This window comes from Athene noctua, chromosome 9, assembly GCF_965140245.1.
Source record: "Athene noctua chromosome 9, bAthNoc1.hap1.1, whole genome shotgun sequence".
Classification (NCBI taxonomy): domain Eukaryota; kingdom Metazoa; phylum Chordata; class Aves; order Strigiformes; family Strigidae; genus Athene; species Athene noctua.
The window spans coordinates 9,584,090-9,598,405 of record NC_134045.1 but is presented as its reverse complement, the minus strand read 5'-3'; the positions used below and the strand labels follow the sequence as shown (position 1 = coordinate 9,598,405).

Sequence of the window (14,316 nt, the reverse complement as noted above, 5' to 3'; positions counted from 1 at the left end):
ATGTTGTGGCTGCTTGGTCCTGCAATTTGATCTATACCGGGACACTGCGCCTGCAGAGTTTTGCTGAAATCACACAGGTTTTTTTGCTCGGGCACAAAGGTCTGACAAACAGATTTGATTAGGGATTTGACCTGCTGATGCCTCTTTTGTTTCAAGAACAGGTTTTTTTTTTTTCCAACAGATTTTCTTACCGTTCTTCATAAAGATTTCCTTTTTACTTCACTGTTAGTATACTGAAGTATTGGAAAGAGATGTGCAGACCACAACGTGTTTTTAACTGCAGCAATGGCATGTTTTGCCAGCAACATACAATTTTCATTGTGTTACTCATATAAAACCTCATGTTTGTCATACAAATTCAGCTTTTGTTGAAGGATTATTTTAATAAAACTAAAATGGCTTAAGTTTCTGAAGTAAAACACGTAGCATCTTTAGAGGTCAGATGTAGCTGAAACTTGAACAGCTGTACAACATGCATCCTAGATTGTTTTTAATTGTCTTCCCTTTCTCTAACAGCAGTAATTCTTGTTTATATTGTCAAGAACCTTTCCACTGAGCACAAGCGCACCATACTTTAAGGTCACATGCTTAACCCCACTGCACAGTTACAATGTAAATGGGTCCCCTTTGTTTTCATTAATGTGTGAGGGGTGGGTGCAAGGCGAGGCTGTTCACAAGGCTTAAATAACTTATTGTAAAAGTGTCTTAAAGAAAGCATATTTTGTCTCCATACCACAGTTGTTTAGCATTACTCTTGTGCATCCAACCGACAGCCAGTTTGGCAATGGATTTTTGTGTCATTTTGTTCTTTTGACCTGTGATACTTTTTTCTTTCTTTTTTTAACTGAACTAATGGATTCACCTCAAATAATACAAAACGAAGCAGCTTTTCCTCTTTCCTTTCCTGATATCCTAAAAGTAGCGAACAAAGCTGGAACTGCTCTTTTCCACCCAAAACCCTTTAGCAGTTCCTGTCCATGTGTGTTGATGCAGAGGTTTAAAATTAAGACTTGCTAAAAATGTCAAATTAAATTAGAATGCTCAGTACTTTTAATCAGTTTAAAAATGAACAAAGTATAGCCTTTTAAAACAGTTTCATGAGTTTTAAGTAACGCTTTTGGTTTTCTATCTGTAGTCACTGATATTTGGAGGTAAAATACTGTTGAAATCTTACGAGTTATTTTGGTTTTGATTATCTAGACTTGGCCCCGAGTCCCAAGATTTTAGGTGATTTCAAACCCAGTGCTGATTGTAATTTGTGGCTGGCATCTGTAGTTGTTTTTGTAGGCCAAAAAAGTTGAAGTCATGCTCTTAAGTAAGAGCTGTACTGTGTCAAAAATCAAGCTCTTTTTTTGGAATATGTCTGTTCCAGGTTGCTTGCTTTTTTTAATATTTGGTTATAATTTTGGACCATGAATACAATTTAATTCATGTCTGGTTTTGACACACAGCTTTATACCAGCACATGAAAAGAGTATATGCATGTGGCTGTGATCCATCCAATGTGATGAATTTGATCCAAGAGGGTTGTATGCAACAGTTTCTGTGTGTGTACTGAATGTATAAGCACTGAATGAACAAGGCAAGGGGAAACTATTATCTCTAGAAGATGAAGCAATAATACATGCTTATCAAATCAGAACACTGTTCTGAATACAGCAAGCTGTAGCTTAGTAGGAATAGTACTTTGTTGGTTTTCAAACTGTGTTACTCTAGGTAGGAAATTTTTTTTTGTTTGCCAGCTTGCAGCTGAGACAAAAATAGGGACTTTCCTGAGGTGAAAGCTCTTGAGTGTGAAGTTAAGTTTATAGTATTTGGTTGCTGTATTTTAAAACTGAAATGTTGTGACATGTTTTCATGAATGATTATCAGACTACTATTTTTCCTCATAATAACTGCTATGCTTTTAGTTTTGGGCAGAGAAATTTTGTCTTGAGTTTTAATTTTCTTACAATTCATCTAAACTTTCTCCTTTCTTTTTCATAGGTTTTATATAGAGCGCAACTTACTATATCTAGTGGCCTTTCCAGTATGAGAATAACTGATTTGACTTAGTCGTAGAAGTTTAAAAATAATGATATCTCCAACCTTGAAAGAAATTTTTTTTTTTAACACTCAAGAACATAATTATAGTTTGTATTAGAGTAGCTCTGTCTGTTAAACATTTAAGAAACATTTTTGTGAAACAGAAAAAAATAAATGTATGGCATTTAAGACTGTAAATAAGTAGTACAAAAAATGTAAGTCTTCCAGCATGCAGTCTTCTGGACAAGAATTGTTGATTAATATGAAAAAAATCAATCAAATTCAACAACCAGCTATTGTTAAAAGGCCATACATATGCTAATGGAAGTGGTGTTAGCTTATTTTTTTTTCCCTAAATGAATGTGAACTTATCCCTGACAATTGATTTGGTATTTGTGAAAAGATTCCATAACAACATTTTAAATAAAAGTTTTAAAAGAAAAACACTGCCCACTTAATCCAAATACTGAAGAGAGAGACCAGTTTTTTATCAAATGACATGTTTTGAACTTTAAGAAGAAAAATATTTATGTATACCACATTAATAGTTTGGATGATTGTTCATGTAGACTGTATCTCTCCTGTGTGGACTCTGAATGCTGTGAAGTGTGATTTGCCCTGTAGTGTCATGTTAAAGCAGAATGTGAAGTAGATAGATGGTAACATTACATGGAGATTTAGAGCTCTAGTATAGCTTGTCATGATGTATCTTTAAGGGTAGATGCCTTTGTATGAGAGAACACAGGTCAAACCCTCCTCCACAAACGGCTGCTTTTCCTTTCTGCCTCAACCCAGGAGATACGAAAGCTTTCTCAGGTTAGTGGAGAGCATCTCCATTGTGGCCTGTACTCACTACATGTCTGTGAAGGACGCTTGGCCAGTTGATGTTAATACATCCTTGGCATTGCTTTAATTTTTACTAGTGAATTAACTGATCCTTTTCGAAGAGTGCGGAGGTGATTAGGCAGCCACCTTTGACCTCTCTCTCTTAAGTTGGACTTTGCAGCTGAACTTGAGAACCCATATCTTATTTCACGTGCCTATAGACGGAAAAGTCAGTGAACGGCAAGGCAGGAGCTGTGAATGTTGCAGTGTAGTTTAACAGAACGTGTTGTTATGGGGTGTCACAGAGTAACAGTGTTTTCTGTTCTCCAACTTGTATTGTCATAGTGTGTGAGCACATCATGCAAATGTCGTATTTGTTGAATTGCCAGAATCTTCGGCATGTGACTTCAGTTTCAGAGAGTAATCGACGTGCATATGTTCACAGTGATATGTTGATCATGCTGTTTGTTTTCTTTGTTAGGCACATGAATCATATGATGAAAGATTATTTTCCCTGATTGATTGCTGTGTCATTAATGAAGATTGTCTATATAATGATTCCTGATATGGTGAAGTTTTCAAATAGTTGGCCATTCAAGCTTTAAATTCTTTCTCAAATATTCATCTCTAAATACTTGAATGTTCATGGAAAATGAATATGACAAATTGACAACATTTAGAACTTGATTAGACTCTAAATAAAAATCTTCCCAGGAGAAGTCTTTTTTTAATGCACTTGTAGGTGAGAGGAGGTAAATTTAAAAATTTTCTTAACTGATTTATTCTGTCCGTGAGCTACTTTCTGGATCTTTCCTTGTGTGTACTTTTAATTAATGGGTAAATTAGTTGATAATTTTCCTTTTAAGGTGAAAAATGAACCTTTTCTTTTTTCTGAGGAGATAAACTAATTACTGAGAATTTTATTGCTTCCTTCCTAAGAGTGTGAAACAAAGCAAAAATCCTTCCCCAATATCAAAATAAAGTGAAAACAAACCCATATGGGATATCAGAAATAGTAATGGAAGAAAAGTGGTACTTTGATAGCATGAACTATTAACATGTTGGTAGTTGTCATACCCATATAGCCATAACATTACATCTCTCTGATGAAAGGAAAACATGGGCAGAATCCAAATCTAAAGTCAAGGAAGTGTAGCGTCTAGTGTGGTCTTTTACTGGAACACAACTCTGTCACAATACAATAATCAATAACTGGCTATAGTTTGCATTAACAGGCTTATAAAGTGTAGGTTTTACAGATATATTGCATTCGGAAGAACAATAAATAGCAAGAGATATTACTGAGTTCCTGGCACGATGGAGGTAGGCAGCTGAGTGTCTCAAGAGAAGGAGAACCTCTGTGGAGAGTGTCGTGTCCTCGGAAGCGGGGGAGGTCTGCCTGCGTGTGCCATGAATTCATGATTCATGCTCCGACTCCGTGTTGGCATCCTGCAGTTAAGCAGGATGTGACAAAAACGGTGACTGCAGGTGTGCGATCTCTGTAATACCTTGGTCTGCGTACGGCTGTATAAAGCGTATATGGCATACACATGTGAGATTAGGCAGAGTTTACTTTGGTATTAATTTTCTCTAATTTAGGAGGAGTGTTTTGGGATTTTTTATTCTAGGAAAAAGTGTAGGTTTCTTTTGAGCCTACCTTTGGTAGGTTTGATCATTGACATATTAATTATAATGAAGCATTGCCTTATTTAGCGTGGTAGGTGTACCTGGACTGCTGACTGGGCTTTATTTTGCAATCGTCTTTTTTCTTGTAAGATTTGTGTTGCCTATATATATTAGTAAGATACATTCCCCTTTATCACTCATAATGGGAAATTAGTGTCCATATATAGGTGGCATGTATGTATTACAGGATTAAGTAGCTTTATGCTCTAACAGGTCAAGATGACATGCAAAGCTTTGTTCCTAAACATGTTTTGAATGCAGGAGAATTAAAAATAAGTAGTTGCCTGCCCTCTGTGGAGAAATCCGTATTTACTGTAAGTACTGCATCCAAAATAGTGACTGTACGTATTCTGGGCCACTGTTTGATGAGAGTTAAATCAGTAAACTTCTCTGTATGTTCTCCTTTTTTCAGTCCACCATTTTTAAAATTTGCTAGTACATTGCTTTTGTTTGTCCATTTTACACTGCACACCCTCAGTGGTGGGTCGTTACCATTTGCATGGCATATGTATGAAGTGTCTAGCACATGCTTTTGTGTAAAAAATATAGTTATGTACTGTAACAAAACTGGAGGAGGATAAAGCACTGAAATAGGTTTGCCTAGTTTTTGGTTCAGCAACAGGTATCATAGCTTGCAAAAGAGTGTATTTCCAAATGCTGTTGTCATGATCAACCTCTAGCAATGGGTAGTGGTGTCCTTGCTGCTTGACATTGTCATATTCCTCATACATTAAATACACATAGTATACCAGATTCTGTTTTGGTTTTGTTTCCTATGCTCTTCCCAGGAGTGCGCTCTAAATTCTTTTTCCATCCGTTTTGCCATGACAGCTAGTATTACTACCGCTCTTACATGATTATGAATTTTAAATCTTCATAGCCGTGTGCCATGGTGTCACTGTAATGAAGCTGTTACTTGAGCCAAATGTGACAAAACTTCATTTTTGAAACAACATGGTGAGAGTCCCATTCTCACAGGGATAGACCCGGTGCATTTAGTGCTGTGAGGATGATAAAGGCATTGAAACCCTTATGTCATTTGAAGATATGATTCAGCTGTATGTGGTTATCTTGCATATGTACTAAATTGCTATTCTGCTATGGCATGCGTCTTAGACAAAGCATGCCCACAAGCATTTCTGGACATGTGGCTTTCTATTTCATTCGATTGTGGCTCGCAGCTTCTTCATTCTGCAGTGTTTAACCCATTCTGTAACTTGGCTTTCTGCGTTTTAAATTATTTCAATAAAACTAATGACATTGGGAATATGTCCCAAATTTTTGCACAACTATATTTTTACTAGACATTGTGCTAGAAAGTGTTGTGGCTAAAGCAGTAAGTGGCTTGATGGCAGCAGGTAGTGGCTTCAGTGGTGGGAGGAAAATGTTGGTGTTCTAGACTTTTCCATTCTAAATAGATACTAAGATGTACTGTTTGAGGAAATCAGTAATATGACATGTAATTAAATGCTAAAAGATAGTTGCAAATAAAAATGCAATAATGAATTCAGAATTCAGTACTCACTGTTTTCCATCTTTCTTCATAGTTTGGGTATGTTTAAAAAGAATTTAAACATCCCCAAACATAATAATATTAAATTTAATGATTCCTGTTTGTATTTTGAGTGCTACAAGGACCACGTGTCTAGTTTGGAGCTTTTGGTACAAGGTTGCATCTGTAAATATTTTAAGAGAAGCTTGTATGTAGCTTAGCATATTGGGACTTCAGTATAAATTAGATGAATCAAAACAAAGCCTTGCTTACATGTAGAATTACTTCATTAGAATCAGTAAAATTACGAGTACTTAATTCAAACTAGAGTTCGCTTCATTGTTTGTGAGATGGCATTACCTACTTCTGACTTTGAAGCCCATCATTTTTTCCTCTTCTCCCTCCCATCCTAAATTATTCATAATAGCTGATGATGTTAATTTTGATATGCTAAGAAAATTATGGGGTACTATTTTGAGTTCTTTTGAACACATAAGATCATTTGTTTCATGATTCTTCAGTGCTTATTAGAACTGCACATAATTGTTGATGATGAAAATCCTGTCTGCTGGCAAAGTGAACGTGTGCAGGTTGTACTCAGCATGATTCAGTACTGCAAAATGTAAGCTGTCCAGAGTGCACATTAGTGAAGTGAGTCTTGTATTGCATCTTAGCTCAACTGATTTCAGCAATAGTAAATAGTCACTGAAGCATACTCTGCTGTGCAGTCCTTCAGAACTTAAGTGTTCAGCGTAACTACTGTTTGCATGTGACCAAAATGGGAAAAGGGAGGTGTACACAAAGGAGTGAATTATAACAAAGAACACTTTCTGCTTCAGTTCTTGTTCAGAAAACATATGTTCAGCCATGCAGGCAACAGTTGGGGTAAAGACACACTGTAGGTTTGGAAACAAAAGGCGTGTTCTTTTCTTGCATTCACAATGTTTTCAAACATATTCACTTGTTAGGGACTAGCCTGTCAGCTGGATCTCCTTGCAAGCGTGATTTCTTTTTCCTGACTTCTTTCAAAAGCTTCTTCCCCACAATGTTTTACACTTCATATAATCCACTATGCATGGTAGGCCTGCTTCAGTCTTTGTGCTATTGATGATTCAGAGGTGGAGGGGCCATGCTCTGGGAGAATCTGGCTAAAGGGTAACCTTTCACTCACCCATACATCTGAAGATGCTAAGCCACTCTTACTCCAAATATCTTGAGTGGTTCGGTTGCTCTCTCTTGGTGCAATGGGTTATACTTCACCTTTAGAACATCGCCAAACCAATTAGTGCAGCAAGAATATTTTGAAAGTGTTGTTCTTTATAACTAAGATCAACTTTTTCTTTGTAACTAATTATTGAAAGTCTTTCAGAGACCTATCATAACTGCATTGAATCATCCAGTAAATTTTTTGGGGTTTTTTCTCCACTGGAAATTCATTCAGTTTTGGCATGCCGGAGTAACGAGAGATTACTTGGTCATGACTTCAGTTTGGATTCCTTTTTCCTAAATATATAGTTCAAGACCCAGTATGAATACACTTATGTAGGCATAAAGGTAATGCTTATTTCCAAATAAGTTCTGCCTTGTTTAATTTATGACATTTAAACTCCTACAGCTAGAAAATGTACTGCTTTAGCTCCACAGGTATAGTTAAATGGTACAGCTTTCTAGTGTAGACAAGACCTAAATTTTCTTTGGAAATGTCTAAGTGATCTACTCTGTAGTTTTTTTCTAGGTCGAACTACTCATCTATCAAGTCAGATATTCATCCTTTGTTGTCAGCGGTGAATACCTCAAAGACAGGCAGGACTCCTTACATTTTAATGCTTGTAGACTTGTATGTAGAGCTTAAGCATATGTCTAACTTTAAGCATTCTACTCTACAATTGGGTTATGTACTTGCTCAGTTCAGATGTGCACTACTGAATATAATGGTAGGGGAGAATATATAATCTTTGTGGTGATGGTTTCACACCAGCAACTTAGGCCTCCATTCCTTTGACCCTACAAAAATACAAAAATTACATATCTCATAAAATTCTGTCTTTTATTTTATTTAAATACAGATATAATATTTGACTCAGACAAAAAGTTTTAATATTGGAAGTGCTCTGTCAATAACTAGAATGATTATGGAGTTTTCTGTTGGCTTGTGGATTATTCATGTATTCTTTCGGAGTATTAATAGTGTTAGCTGAATTCAGTAGCTGGGCAAATTACCACTGATATATGTCCAATGATTAGGATTTCTCACATAAGGCCCTTCAGACCATGAGGTTCATTTAGACAACTAGAAAATCCACAGACAAGAAAACCCCATGTAAATATTTTCTAATGGAAGGTGCCAACAACAAATACATCCTTGCCAACATATGTCAAAACTGCTAGAAGATCTGTGAGGATGGGGATTAACTTTTTAGCACTGTCATCTTAAGAGTCTTGACAGGGAAACATTATTTAAACGTTTTTCTTTGACTGCATATGACTGAAAAGATGTTAACGGTAGATAAAACTAATATAAAGCAGTTAATGATTCTGACATATATTCCAAGTCTGCACCTTTTTCTTTTCATTGAGCTCTGTGTCAGACATCCCTGAGAATACTAGAGCTTTAAAATAAATTGTCCTTCCTTCTCAAATGAAATTTGATGATTTGTCTCCAGTCTGATAAAAGAAAGCACACGCTAGTATATTGCTTCTTTTCAGGAATTTTTTGTTTTGTTTTATAGTCTCTTTAAAAGTAAATTATGTTTTAGATGTTGCAGTGACTTCTCTGACTCTCAAGAAGAAAACGGTTAATAATAATTTCTTTCCTTTCAGCTCCCATGAGCCTACCTTCACTGTACAGTTTGCATATAACAGCTAGTAAGAGTAGAATGTACTGAACCTTAAACAAATCTATTAGGATCACCATGGCAAGAAACTGGGAAAATGGCAGGAAAAACGAACAATGATTTTGTAAACCCTCCAAAGGTCAGAAAAAGGCTTTCAGTAAGTATGCAGAGGCTAGAAATCAAATCCCATTTCCTATCATAAGAAACCAGTTGTTTTAGCAGCAGTGGTTAATGTACTGTATGTGAAAGATTTAAGACTAGTTGGAAAGCTTTGCTTCTGTTTTATTAGGCTGCTATTGAAAAGCCAACAGCATAACTTCAACTAGGTGCTTTGAGATTTCTTAATGGGCTGTCAAGGGCAAGACACCAGGTCTGTGCTATACTAGCTCTTTCCTGTACATTAAAACAACAGGGGCCAAATGATCATATACAGAAGTATGAATTACTTGATGCTTTCTCTGTTCCATATGGTCAGCCATGTCTTTGGCAATTAATCATGTACAGAATCAGTTGAGTGCTCTCTGAAGCATTGAAGTCAACATTTAGTTGTACCTGTGCCAGTGGGGGCAGTGGGGGTTGCAAGCATAAAATAGCAGGATGAAGAGCTGCTGGCGCCGAAGCCAGAGCAGCTGGCTTCTATAAACAACACTTTTTTTTCTCTTTACCTTTTTTTGGTTTTGATTTTTTATTTTATTTTCTTTGACAAACATGAGCCATTTTTCAGTATCTTCCAAAACATGAGGGCTGCTGAGTGAAACTGTGATATCTGGCATAGTGGATTAATAAACAAAAGGCGGAGAATTGGGTTTAATGTGCCCAAATTACTGGGTGATAACTTAAACCATACTGACAGCTTCCATAGTATTAATGAAAATAGGTACATTTCCTCATATTTTAAGTAAAAAAATTTAAAAGTGAGTAAGGAATAGGCAGTGGTTTGTAAGCAATTACTAGCTTTTTTATCACATAGAAGTTATGACATGTGAAATTAATATGGCTTAATAGATTTCAGGTTCTTTCCCCTTCACCTCCCTGCAAAAGGCACAGTCTTTCAGTTTTACAGAATTTCATCAGGGTACTTTTTGCACCAAAAGCAAAATAAAGTCACAAAAATAACAAAGAGAATACAGAACAACATTTAAAACATTCATCCTGCTTACGTATTTTACACTTTGTTTTTCCTTTCTGTATAAGTTATTGATTATTGAGAGATGACTGCTATATTAAAGTACAAGTGGTTAGTAAAGATTCAGAAGCTTTTATTCTATTTGAACTGGTAGCAAGTAAATTAAATCCTAACTCAGAGTGAAAAATGTGATTTGTTGATCCAATAAAGTGGGACCAAGAGACAAACTGTCCTAAGTGCCACTTTAGTTCAGACTGAAGGCTAATTTGTTTGACAGAATACTAGGTTTCATGTCTCCAGCTCTACAATGTTTCCAACCTTAAGTCTGGCTCCTCAAGAGGTCTGTATTGAAGGACAGAAAATCTAGCTTTAAAAGACTAAAAATGTACCAGCGAGGGTTTTGTAGTGTTTAAGAGGTTGCTTTTTTTTCCGCTTGTTTGTAAGCATGTCATGGTGTTCACCCAAGATACTTACAGTTAAGCAGAGTAGTGGCCTATTGATGTTGAAACAGTTTCTTTGCTGTGTATCTAAGAAAAAAAACCCACTATTGTGATCCTGTTACAATAGCTAGGTTAGCTGTGTTAAGACTCATAAAAGGTATCTAATTTTCAGTGTGTATCCTGGGTGAATAGTAAGACTTGGTTATAACAGTTTCTGTCCAGTACCGTGTCACTGATCTCTTTTGTCAGCGGGAATGAGAAGAATATGATATTGGTCTCTTAATCTTATCCTGGTACCTTTCTTTCTTACCTAATAAGAGAAGATGTTCTGATGGCTGTTGCGTGATACATCAGTAGGGCACCAGATTTAGTTCTGCCTCTGCACCATGAGGAAGATAAAGTGTGCAATTTCCTAAATACTATCTTTAACATAAAAGGATTGGCAACAATATATGTATGCATATATAGCTTTGGGCTTTTTTGATAGGTAGGTTGTGTGTTTGTTTTTAAGACCATGCCGTTTGGGATTTATAAGGAAATGCCCTAAATACATTAATAGATCTTTAAGGAGAATTGGGGAAAATTTGCTGAAAATATTAACAGTGCTACTTATTAAAAAGACATGCTGGCCAGTGAGACAAGAAGTTGCTTCCCTCAAGTGATAAGCAGTTTGCGTAATCTCGTTGCTTAGGTTGTCCAGGATATGTTTTTGCCAGCTCAGGAAGCAGAAGAAAGAAAGTTTCAACAATTTGTAAACATTACCACCCTCAAGAGTCTCTGTGAACACAAGGATGAGATAAGACAGGCTGTAGGGCTGGTTACATTGTTTATTTATTCTACTGTCCTGCGGTCCCAAGTGTGCTGAAAAACACTGAGTCAGTGTTGAGTCCAGTTCAGAAATGTGAAGGCTTCACTCAACATTGGGCAAAAGGGGCCTCTGCAGACAATTATCTGTCATTAAAGAACATTAAAAGAATTGAGACACAAGATCAGATTTTCTTTGATGAGATGTGCAACTATAATGATGTTCAAAAGAAGGTCATTCCTGCCCTTTAGAGCAGGGGTGGTATCGGCTGGGTTTCTGATGGATTTTTATCAGTGTTGATGTGAGGAAATGGCTTTCCCAGCTGATAACATCTTTGACCAAGTTTCTTGAACCCTTGACCTTTATCAGTCAAGGTATATATTGAGTCCCCTTGTTAAAATTAAATCCCAAAACAAGTTACATGGAAAAGAAAACTTTAAAGGAATGTGTTCTATAATATTGTTTTAGCCAGAATGTTGCTTTATTTGTTACAATTTGGGAATTTTAGTGAGATGATAAGAATGAGAAGTTATTAAGAAATGCCTCTATAAAAGCTATATATCAAGCCCTGCACTCGCTTTCTGTGTAACCTTACTGCCCTCAGCATTCTTAGAAAACAAGTAAATCAGTTAAATTGCTATGTATTGTTGCTGTATGTTGCTTAATGGTACTATTTCACCCTCCAGGTAGCTGCAACTGTACTCACAAGGCTCAGTAAAGAAGCCTTTATGATGTCAGTGTCAAACTATGAGTTTGACTTGAACTTTATACATCACCATATAAATGAATGGTGTTAACAGAAGGCTGGAGCAATATAATTGTTCTCTCAGTAAAAATTAAATTATGTTCAGTTTCCAGAATTATGATGTTCCTGTAGATGGGGAGGACTTTAGATGGTGGAACTCATTTGCAATTTGGCCAGGCCATCAGAATTCATACAAAAGCCTTATGTGATTGTGAATACTTGGAGAAGTGATCACCTGTCTTCTCTCACTGATGGTATTCTAATCACATCATCTTTTCATCAGACTTTAAATTCTAAAATGCTATAGGAACTATCAGTTCTCCACACTCTACGCTTTGGGAATCGCTTATTTAGGGGATCTTGACATTTGTTCCCAGCAAATAACTATACCCTCAGCTTTGTGAGGCATTGAATCATTAAACTTGGGGCTTCTCTGCAGTCTTGCAGAGAAGTAGACTACCACTGGATTTCCCTATCCCATTGTGATTAATAAGGCCATCTAAGGTTTCTGAAAGGGAAATCTTGGTGTACTGTGACTTAGTTGTATGGCTACAGTCTGATCAGCCTATAATAAAGAGAAAAGCTTTAAGTATAGTGCTATGTCACGTCTTGCACATGGTAAATATAAAAGTTAAAGTCTTAATAGGTATATTTATTCTGAATGACAAGGAGTGTTAATTTACATATAATTTAATTGAAAATATAGTCAATTAAAGACTATACATCTCTTCATCTCATGTGAGTATGTATCAAACCCTGCTTTAAACTGTGCAGCTGCTGGAAGTGAGGCTGTAAGATCAGGATTGTTGAAGTTGGCGGATATTAGAGCTTGTGGAAAAGATGTTGTAGGTCAGTTCAAGGGAAACCCATGTCAGGGAATCCTTATCTGAAAATGCTCTCTGGCTTTTTGTTTGCTTTGTAATGTCAAAGCAGGGTCAAGAATGTGATCTGTATAGACAAAGTTTTGAACATTTTTGTTTTTTACAAGGAAATGTTCTTTTTGATGTGTAAGTCCCGTGTGATGGGGTAATGCCTTTTGGTAGGCTAACTGATAGAGCTGGGAAGTGGCAAGAAAGATGCTTTTTGCTCTTTGTCATCTGATGTTAGTGTAATAAAATCATTTTCTCTCTCTATGAACCCTGTCATGCTTGCCTCTTGGAGCCACCATGGTGGTAGCAATGTTACGACTATTTTACATAGCATTAAAAGTGTATGATCTGCGTATTATTATTTCTTGTGGAAAAAAAACCCCACCTTGTCAGACCAAGGGTAGATCTTCCTGTTTCCACAATCTGAAGATAATAACAACCATTTATCTCGCAGAATTCCCAGAGGAATTTTAGTGGGTGTACATTTGGCCAGAGCAGAATGTAATGTGTATGGTGTTGAGGAGGAGGCAATATGCCATGTCTTTTTGTCATGTTGATCCTATAAGAGAGGCCATACTGTGAGTAGGAATTGCATCTTTTGGTGATGTTTGTGCTGTGTTTTCAAAGTCACCTCCACAACTGCTCAAGTTAGAAATGTATCTTTTTGCCTCTTCTTCCGTGAAAAGAGTAGGTTTGTGCAAGTATTCTGTCCATTCAGTCATCCTTCCAAAAAGCATTTAGATACTTTGATACATTTACAGAATATGTGATTGAAGGTTAGACTAGCAAAAATAATTAAGTGAATATCAGTGGCTTGTTAAGGCAAGGAAGGCACATAGAATATCTTCACTGAAGGAAAAGACTGCAGCATCGACTCTAGATCTCTGTTGCGGTTGGACTGCTGTGCATCAAGTCAGCACGTGTGCACTGGTTGACATATGTGTTAGTCATGTGAGCATCAGCATATTCCATTTCTTCCCCAAGCTGGCAGACATGGGGAAGAGTAGGGGAAAGAAGAGGAGAAAATAGTGTGTGAATTAGCAGTTGAATGCAAAGATGGAGTGAGTAAATTGGAGTTAGCTTGCTGGGTGAATGGAGGATGATAAGATTTGCCGTTTCATTACATCGACATTGGCTGTTGACACAACATTTGGGAAGGCCAGTAATTTTTGGTCTCCAGAGGCTGTGTGTCATCCTACTCCACAAATTACTTAAATCCATTGCATATCTATAGATTTTAGCAATTTTTAATTAATTCCATAAATGAAAAATGGTAGAGTTTTACTATTTTTCTTGAAATATTTAATGATAAAGAGAACATAGGGACATCATCAGAATTCCTTTCAGAAGATGCAATACAAACAGGTATTTTCTTCTTTAGCTTCACCAAGGGTCAAAGGGGAGGGGGAAATCCCCCAATGCTGTATCAAGGGAAGCATTTTTGGTATCATTTGATACAAGAAAATATT

The 14,316-nt window shown here is 36.6% G+C and overlaps 1 protein-coding gene across 2 annotated transcripts in view; it reads left to right on the top strand.

Moving 5' to 3' along the window:
• FTO (FTO alpha-ketoglutarate dependent dioxygenase) overlaps nucleotides 1-14,316 on the top strand; it is a 259,221-nt gene that overhangs the window by 100,256 nt on the left and 144,649 nt on the right. The gene's annotated exons all lie outside the window — the stretch shown is intronic.